Source organism: Arachis hypogaea, chromosome 3, assembly GCF_003086295.3.
Source record: "Arachis hypogaea cultivar Tifrunner chromosome 3, arahy.Tifrunner.gnm2.J5K5, whole genome shotgun sequence".
Classification (NCBI taxonomy): Eukaryota; Viridiplantae; Streptophyta; class Magnoliopsida; order Fabales; family Fabaceae; genus Arachis; species Arachis hypogaea.
This window is the reverse complement of record NC_092038.1, coordinates 28,091,633-28,100,199: the sequence shown is the minus strand read 5'-3', so window position 1 is coordinate 28,100,199 and position 8,567 is coordinate 28,091,633. Positions and strand designations below refer to the sequence as shown.

Here is an 8,567-nt window from a genome sequence, read left to right as displayed (position 1 = left end):
TATTTGGAATTTAATCTTTGTTTGCTGAAGAGATTTCTAGATGTATTGGTCTATTGGAGACTGTCTCACCTTTGCGGTGAGTTCATTACTTTTTGATCCAATAATGTGTGGGGATTCTTTTTCAATTCTTTAGATATTGATACATGAAAATTCCATGTTAGTCACTACAATTTTTTGTTGGTTAGAGATACTTAGAACTTTGCAGATGTGGCTGCAAACTTTGTAGTTGTTGGTTATGATACTGAAGATTTTAATCGGCCTATTCAATCGACAGAAGATGTTGCAAAAGATCTAGCTTTTTTAAAGTTCTTCCATTTCTCTATTCAAGATATGTTGGTGATGTATCAAAAGTAATGGATGAAACAGATCACAAGATTATTTTAAAGAAGTACATGCTAATTCAAGTTTTCATCTAAATTATAAAGAGTAAATGGTCAAATTGATCCCTGAAAGATTACGCGATTTCTAATTTGATCTCCAAAAGATTTTTTTAAACCTTCTCAGTTTTTATTGACTCAGTGCTCTTGATTTTTTTATTTTGGGAATATATATATCTATATATGGATTTAGTTAATGTTGATGCTTTATTACACTTCCCCTTTTTATGAGATAACCATAAGACCTTTACATATTCGAATTCTATATCATTGATATATCTTTTTTCTTTCTTTCACCCTTTCAAAATTGTCCTAGAAAGATTTAAAATTAATCACGTTAGTCCTTCCGTCTATTCTATCATTAACAATGTTAATATTTGCTGAGCTGTCACGTTATCTTAACATATATAAGATAACTATGTCAAATTAGTCCCCAAAACCCACAAACCTAATTCCTATTTTTTTTCCAATTTCTTCAATAACGATGACATACTCATTCAAGACTTCACTCCCAAAAAGAGAAACGGCTTCCGGTCCTTCCTCTACCTCTCTTCTTCTTCATCTTCTTCCAAAAAGCTTGATGTCAACAACAATGGTGGTACTCCAAAGGTCAAACACTTCGTCCGCTTCGGGGTTGATGATCACCAAGCCTACTACCACCAGGAAAAAGTGCATGGCGGCGGTTCATTCTTCTTCTCTGCAAACACTTCTTCTTAATGGGTTTCCTCCAATCATGGAAGGGTTAGAATTTGGAGTAGTTGGACATTTGCAAGTTCCATGAGAGCTTTCACCAGCAGTAACAAGGAAATTGTTTTTAGCTCAGGATTTTGTTTTTTTTTGTTGATTTATTATAACTCGATACATAAAAATTCACCAAGGACTCTATTTTTTTGTTTATTAAAGGAGTCTACTTTTTATCAAGGTTTTTGTTCATTGTTTATATTTAATTTTTATTCTGGTATTTGGTTATGATTTTTGTATTTTTTTCACGGAATTCGGTTCTTTTGAAGTTAAGGTTGTTTCCCTGTTACTAAAATTCTTGTTAAGATTGTGCCATTATTGATAAAGTCGGTTTCTTTGGTGATTTTTACTGGAACTGAAAACTATTTCTAGGATTAGAGTTTCGTTCTTGTTGACGACACATTTTTGGTACCTCAAAGTTGATCATTGGCTTTGCAACGATGATGAAGGTTTCTTCTTCTTCTCCTCTGCGACGTTGAAATGGAAGTGAGAAGGAGAGTGTTGTGAGAGAAGCAGGGACTACAACGGCTTCATTTCATTCACTGCCTCTCATAGACTCACCTTGCAAAAAACGTCGTCGTTTTAACGCTGACTTGGAACTTAACGTGTCAGGTGAACTTTTGTTAACGCCATCCACAATAAAATTAACAGAAGGACTAACATGACTAAATTAAAATTTTTGGAAAATGGATTTGATTAAAAAATCTTTCGGGAATTAAATTAGAGATAGTGTGATCTTTCAGGACTAATTTAATAATTTACTCAAATTATAAATGTTGAAACGACTGGATTAATCGACGATATTCATTATCATCTCGATTTAAAATCAGATGAATTTTGGATCTCAATATTATTTTTATAGAGACACAAACTACACTTATTGTATCAAGTAAAGATAATTGCATTACAATTTATTCTTTAAAGTGAGATTCACAAAGTGAAATTTTTCATACTCTTAAAAAATATTTAAAACAAATACTTAGTTCAAGGTATTTTTTATTTTTTTTTATACTGCACCACTTTACTTTATGAATTTAAATATGTAATAGCTAATTTTTAATTTAAAGAATTAAGAAAAAGATAATTCTTTAATTAAATAGTTTCTTTATTATTGAATAAAAATAAATATTCAAAATTTATTTAAAATTTTAAATAATTTCTTGGATACCCTTTTTATGCGTAACAGAACATACGCATACATTCCATTTTTTTTTCTTTATACACGTATGCATATATGCAATGAATTAATTGCTCTTTTGTCTTTGAATATACATCACTTACATTCAAAAGAAAATATATAAAGATAGGGATCAACAATGAATTATTGCATTTATATTATGGCATTTTCAAAGAATCAACTATTAATATATTTTTACATCGTTATCATTTTTTGTTTATAGCAATTATTCATGGATAGGACCCATAGCATCCAACAGGTAAGGATGGTAAACGAGCTAAAATCCATTGAGTTAGCTCATGTAATTTGTTAAAAAAGGTAAATTAACTTATTTGAGAATACTATAATAAAAAATTTATGTAATCTACATTACTTTATCTATCGATTTTGGCAGGTTTTGACGGAATGAAGCAGACTAATCCAACAGGCTTGCTATTCTATTTTTTATTTTGATAAAAAATTATCTAAACCTATATTAATTTTATTTTGGACAATATTTATTTTATTTTGGACAATGTTAATTTCATTATTTTGTTTTAAAAAAATTTAGTTTAATAATTATATTTATTAGATATTTAGAATTATATTTGTAAATTTAAAAATTATAATTTTTTTATAATTATATTTAGTTATAATTTCAAAAAAATTGATTTAATGATTTTGTTTATTTTTGACAATGTTTGTTTTGTTTTGACCAATATTTTTTTTATTGAAGTGTTTGTGAAATTATATTTTTTTAATATTTAATAAATTAATAATAATAAAAAAAGAATTGACTGATTTAACCAACCAGTTCACCATTAAGCATAAAAGGATAGAATTTAAGACCACCTCACTAGACGAGCGGAACAAGTGGGCTAATCCACCTGCCAACCCTACCAACAGGCCAAATTACAAATATGACTTAGTGTATTTTCCATTCACACGGTGTTTAAAATTATAAGAGTAGCTAATTGAGTCAATTCATAAACTACTTTATTACTGCTACACTTTTAACATGGAAATACAAAATATATCTAAGGTTTGATGCTAAGGGTATGCAATCAGTAATAAAAGAGTCAAAATAATTGCTTTAAGTCTTTTTAATACTCAGGCTATGTATGACATGTATACTATCATTTTTCAAAATAATATTGAAGAAGCAGCATCCTTGGGCTTTTTCTAAGCCCATAAGGCATGCCCGGATTTCAACTTTGTGGTTTTGGAGGGATGAGGTGTTGCTCCACATGGCTGCTATAAGGATTTCTCCTCTCTAGTCACGAGCAATAATTTCTATCTCCATCTTATCATCTTTAATATAGGATGCATCTACATTAATTTTGACAAGAGTGGTAGGTGGTCCTTTTCAACATGCAGCACTGTTCGATCCAAGTAGAGGAAGATGGAGCTTTCTTGGACATTGATTCTAACTTTTGATGAACTCTTCGTACTTCCTCATTGCCTTCTCTGCTAATTCAGATGGTGGTCTCAAGGTTCCTTCAAACAGAGCCTCGTTCATGACCGTCCATATCGAGAGAAAGCTTGTGATGAACAATCCTTGTCTATCTAAATCAAGTTGGCTAAGAATTTCTTCAATCCATTCCTCAATTGGCTTATCTGGCTTTGCCTTTGAGTGCAGGGTGAATGGGACAAAACAAGAATTTATAGGCATAATCACAATTTTTGAAGAGGTGTGTATGTGATTCTTCCTTCATCCAATAGTAATAGGAAGAGTGTGATGCAATTTATTCCTCTATTCTATAGGTTTAGGCATGTTGAAAGAGAGTTATGCAGAATTTGCTAGATGCAATTCACGGTTTTTGGGCGTGCTCTTGATTTTCACATTCTCTTCCATTTTGGTTAATTGGGATTGGATGGCATGCAACTACGGTTTTGGAGATTCCTTTGGTTTACCACCCCTCCTTGACTTTATAGTTTCCATCCTTTGTGAATTTCCAAAAAATTTGGTCTTGTTGTTGTGTGACTGGAATTGGTATCTCTAATATCGGTTTAGCTTCAAATTCTAGGATGTTCTCTTTGATTTTCCTTTCATTCCATCTAGAGCCATCATCATTCAACAGTTCTTTTACTGTTGCTTCCTCCCCAAGCTCTATTGTAAGGCTCCAAACTCTATGCTTGTTTCTTTTAGCATCCATATTGTCCTCTAAATTTTAATTGATCTTCCATCTCCATTTTTTCATAATCCTCCCATTTTTATCACTTATTTGGCACTTAGGATTCTTCTCCATGTATAAGTTGGGGAGTATTCAGTTGTTACTTTCATGTAGGTTTTTTTAGAAAAATATATGGCTTTGATAATCCTGACAGCTAGCGGTTTTTGTCTTTTCATCAATCTTTAGCCATGTTTGGCTAGAAGTGCCAGGTTGAAAGCTTTAAAATCTCAGAACTCGAGTGCTCTTTTTACTTTTTCAGAACACATTTTGTCCCATTTTACCCAATTGATCTTCCTTTCTCCATTCTTGCTCCCCTAGTAAAACTTCCGTATCTGAGGAGCAAGTTATGGACCTCCAAAGTTCATCAGAACTCACTTTTTAACCAATTTACACCCAAACCTCATTTTCACCACATTCATATTCCACATCAACAAAACCTGCACCTTCATCATATATCAAGTTTCATTCCATTAATACTATCCACTAACATATTAATACTCACACCAATTCATAGAACTCATATATTATTCAAAGAATCCACCCTTTCCAACCATAACTTCCATTTTAAAATTCAATAGCCCATTACCTTCATTCATTAATAACAAATCATAATTCACCTTCAACTAATTAAGCAAGCCATAACCACCAAATTCCATTAACTTATATCAACATCATCATCAACCCATCATTAATAATTACAAGCACACATATTCAACAACACCAACAATTCATGCTCATAAATTCCTATACAAGCTCAATCATAAACTTATCCAACATCATCACACAACTAATCATTTAATACATTTAACCATTTCAACTTAACCTATGGTTCCTAGCCTAAGTTTTCACAAAACTTTATATGTTAAACGCGCGAAACCTAAACCATACATTGGCCGATTACTTTGTTTAATCCAAGGCAGCCTCGCAAGCTACAACATAGCCCCTCAATCTCAAAGAAACCAGCCACAACCTAAGCTTTAATCACCAACAAACCTCCAAATGCTCACTTTTCAATTCCAATGCATGTATATAAACTTAATTCACACCTAATACACATATATATTCCCACTTCAGCTTTTACATGGTAAAATAAAAATTAATTAGGGTTTAGGTTGTTCTTATCATACCCACACGCATAACAACTCAAACCCAATAAGCTCCGCAAGCTAAATCGAACCTAGAACACCAAAATTAAACAATTTTCAACATAATTGTTCATGAATTTTCAAAATTGGGGGAAGCTAGCTAAGAAGGAAATAGTGAGTTACCTACCAAATTGTTTCATGGGTTTTGTAGAGCTCGTCGCGGTGAACGCGTAGTCGCAAACGGTTTGTCAATTGAAGCTCCAGATCAAAAGTTATTGAGAAATCAAATTTTGGGTGAGGATTTGGAAGCTTCAAACGTTCTCCCTCTCTTTCCTGAGCTTTCCAGCGTTTTGACGATGAATGGGGAAGAAAAGGATTCTGTCCCCTTTTAATTATGGGTCTGGTTGGACCCACGGGCCCGGTTTGGGCCCCGATTCAACTGGTTCGGCTCATCCGCTCCAATTTTTAGCCAAATTTTTCGAAATTGGTATCAAAATTCTCGTTTTAAAGAGCTCTACTCCATTTTGATATTAGTTTTGCATTCTTAATTTTTCTAATTAAATTTCAATTTATTGACTAATTAATTACCGATTTTAGCGAGGTTTACATCCTACCCACCTAATTAGGAATTTTTTCCTCAAAATTCAAATTCAATTATTTGAAAGGAGGTATGGGTAGTCCTTCCACCTGTCCGATTCAAGTTCTTAAGTACGTTTCCAACTTTCAGTTCCACTTTTTGCATCCTCTACTAACGTAACTTCTACTCTGCCTAACTGCTTGGCAACGATATCTTATTATATATCCTAACCGAGGTTACTCGAAGCGTTAGATCCTTCCTCAATTGCACTGGTTCAAGTAGTAATATGTGATTGACATTAGAAGTGTACTCCTAAAACTGAGATGTGTTACATAGTACCAATTTAGAAGATATGGGGGTAGAGTTACCTGATATGCCACTGGCCTAATTCTCTTCAGAATCCGAAAAAGTCCGTCCTTGCCATTAACCCAGGTCCTAAAACACTTTGGTTTCAATCCATTCATCTTGACTCACTCATTAATTCCATCTTGTTAAAGTAACCTTCTCGAGCTCAGGACTTCCTTGGTTCGTGTACTTTTGTCAGCTTTTCATGGTGAGATTGTTAACTCGAATTTGCGTAGCTCTTCTCCGTTGTCTCAGCTATTAAATTCAGGAATTAAGGTATTCGATGCTCTAATTTTTATCAATACGATAGTTTTTAGCGCTCTGTGAAGCTCTATCTTCTATTCTAGTCATTGACAATCTAATACGAAACTGATAATTACTCTTCCTTACTTCCAATGTAGAACCTTCAATGGTTGTAGCATTCTGAATGGTTTTTGGTGGTCCTCTGTTACTTTCTCTTGCTTCAACACGCCATCACATGCATTGCCACTTTATCCTTTATTTCTGATTACCAAAAGCATATTCTTTGATTCAAGGTACGTCTTGGCAGTTCCACGATAAATTCAAAAATCCTTTCTCGTAAGTTTTGGACAATAATTTCTCGTCTCAACTTCCGATTTAGACACATAACTCATTCTCGGTATCTTCTTGATTCAACAGGTTTCAATACTCTTAGTAGCTCCTTATCACTATTATTGTGCTCCCTAAGTCCTCGACCCTACGATCTCTATTTCGACATTGGGCATATAAATCTCTTCTTAATTTCCTTTTGTTTACCAGATTTTGACATCTTTAGCAGCTCCTTATTGTCTCATTACGCGTCCCGTATCTCATCGATACCACATTGTAAATTGATAATGGATTTAGTCTGACATTTTCACTCCACACTTTCTTTCTCCAACTCAGAACTTTAATTCATCTAACATTTTTCTCTTTTGAAATTAGCGTCCAAAGTCCCTTAAAAACTTCCTGCTTAGGGCGTCTACTACAATCTAACGATATTGCATCAGCACGTATCTCAAATCCTCCAGTAATACATCGTAGTCATTTTCGTAATGGTTCATTAGTCTTAAGAGTTATAAGCATTGGCATAAAGATCAATCTCCTTTATATGGCTCAAAAGCTTCCATCGTATCCTGGTATTTTATCCACACGGTGCACTTCATCTCATCTATTTAGTCACGAGAAATACGGTCAGAGAGGACTAAGGCTCTAAATTCTCTAGTAATGTTGCTGGTTCATTTTCAAGTTCAAAAGTCTTGCTCTGAAAGATTGACACTCTAATAGTTGCATCTGAGAATTATGCACGACGTAGAATCCAATACGAGATGATTTTTCAAAGAAATGTTATGTTCAAAGGGACGTACGAGTAACACGAACAGTGTTCACAAAAATTTCAAAAGAAAGTCTTGCATACGATTAGCCGGAGTTGTACAGAACTAATGGAATGCACATGAAAAGAAACCTAGTTGCATCTCAAGGAAGAAGTTCAAATCAAAGCTTGAATAGAAAGAATAGGATAAGTCGAATTAAATAGATTCTAGTTGACTTTAAAGGAATGCGAGTTTCCATAAGAGAGCAATTCCACATACCGCAAGTTTCCAGGATTCAAGGATTACGTGATTATATTAGGACGAGTTCAAGCTTATTTCAAAAGAGACAAGCTTTATACAAGTAAGGAACAAAATCATAAGAATGATGAGTTGGGCTTTTACATGAAAGATTCAAGATAGAGCTTTCAATGTAAGTTATAAGAGAAAAATTAGATTAAGTCGTGAGGATTAGTTCGCACGCTCTTATAAAGAAATACTTAGATTCTCTCTTCCAGTACTCCCTTCAATTCGGTCCTGAGTCTTACTGATTATAATAATGTCTTCGCTTGTGGTGCAATCAACACTGATATGGTTTTCGGCCGTAAGTCTATCGCAAACTCTCGTTCTCTCTAAGACGGAAGTTCTGATACATCTTCAAGAGTGGTCTCAAAAACTCTTCCGTATAGAAATTGGGTCTCACCTTTACTTGTTTCTTAATCAATTAACAACTAAAGGTTGAATCCGCTTTATTCTTCTTCCTCGAAGTCTTAATGTCAATGGATTCCAAACGGTAACTCCG

At 33.7% G+C, this 8,567-nt stretch overlaps 1 long non-coding RNA gene across 1 annotated transcript; it reads right to left on the bottom strand.

The window, feature by feature from the left end:
- Positions 1–3,186: 3,186 nt before the first annotated feature.
- Positions 3,187–5,895, bottom strand: LOC140183755 (uncharacterized). Its single transcript, XR_011879667.1, has 2 exons — positions 5,721–5,895; positions 3,187–5,625 (listed from the first exon to the last, which is right to left on the bottom strand). It is a non-coding gene; the product is annotated as an uncharacterized lncRNA (long non-coding RNA).
- Positions 5,896–8,567: the final 2,672 nt, after the last annotated feature.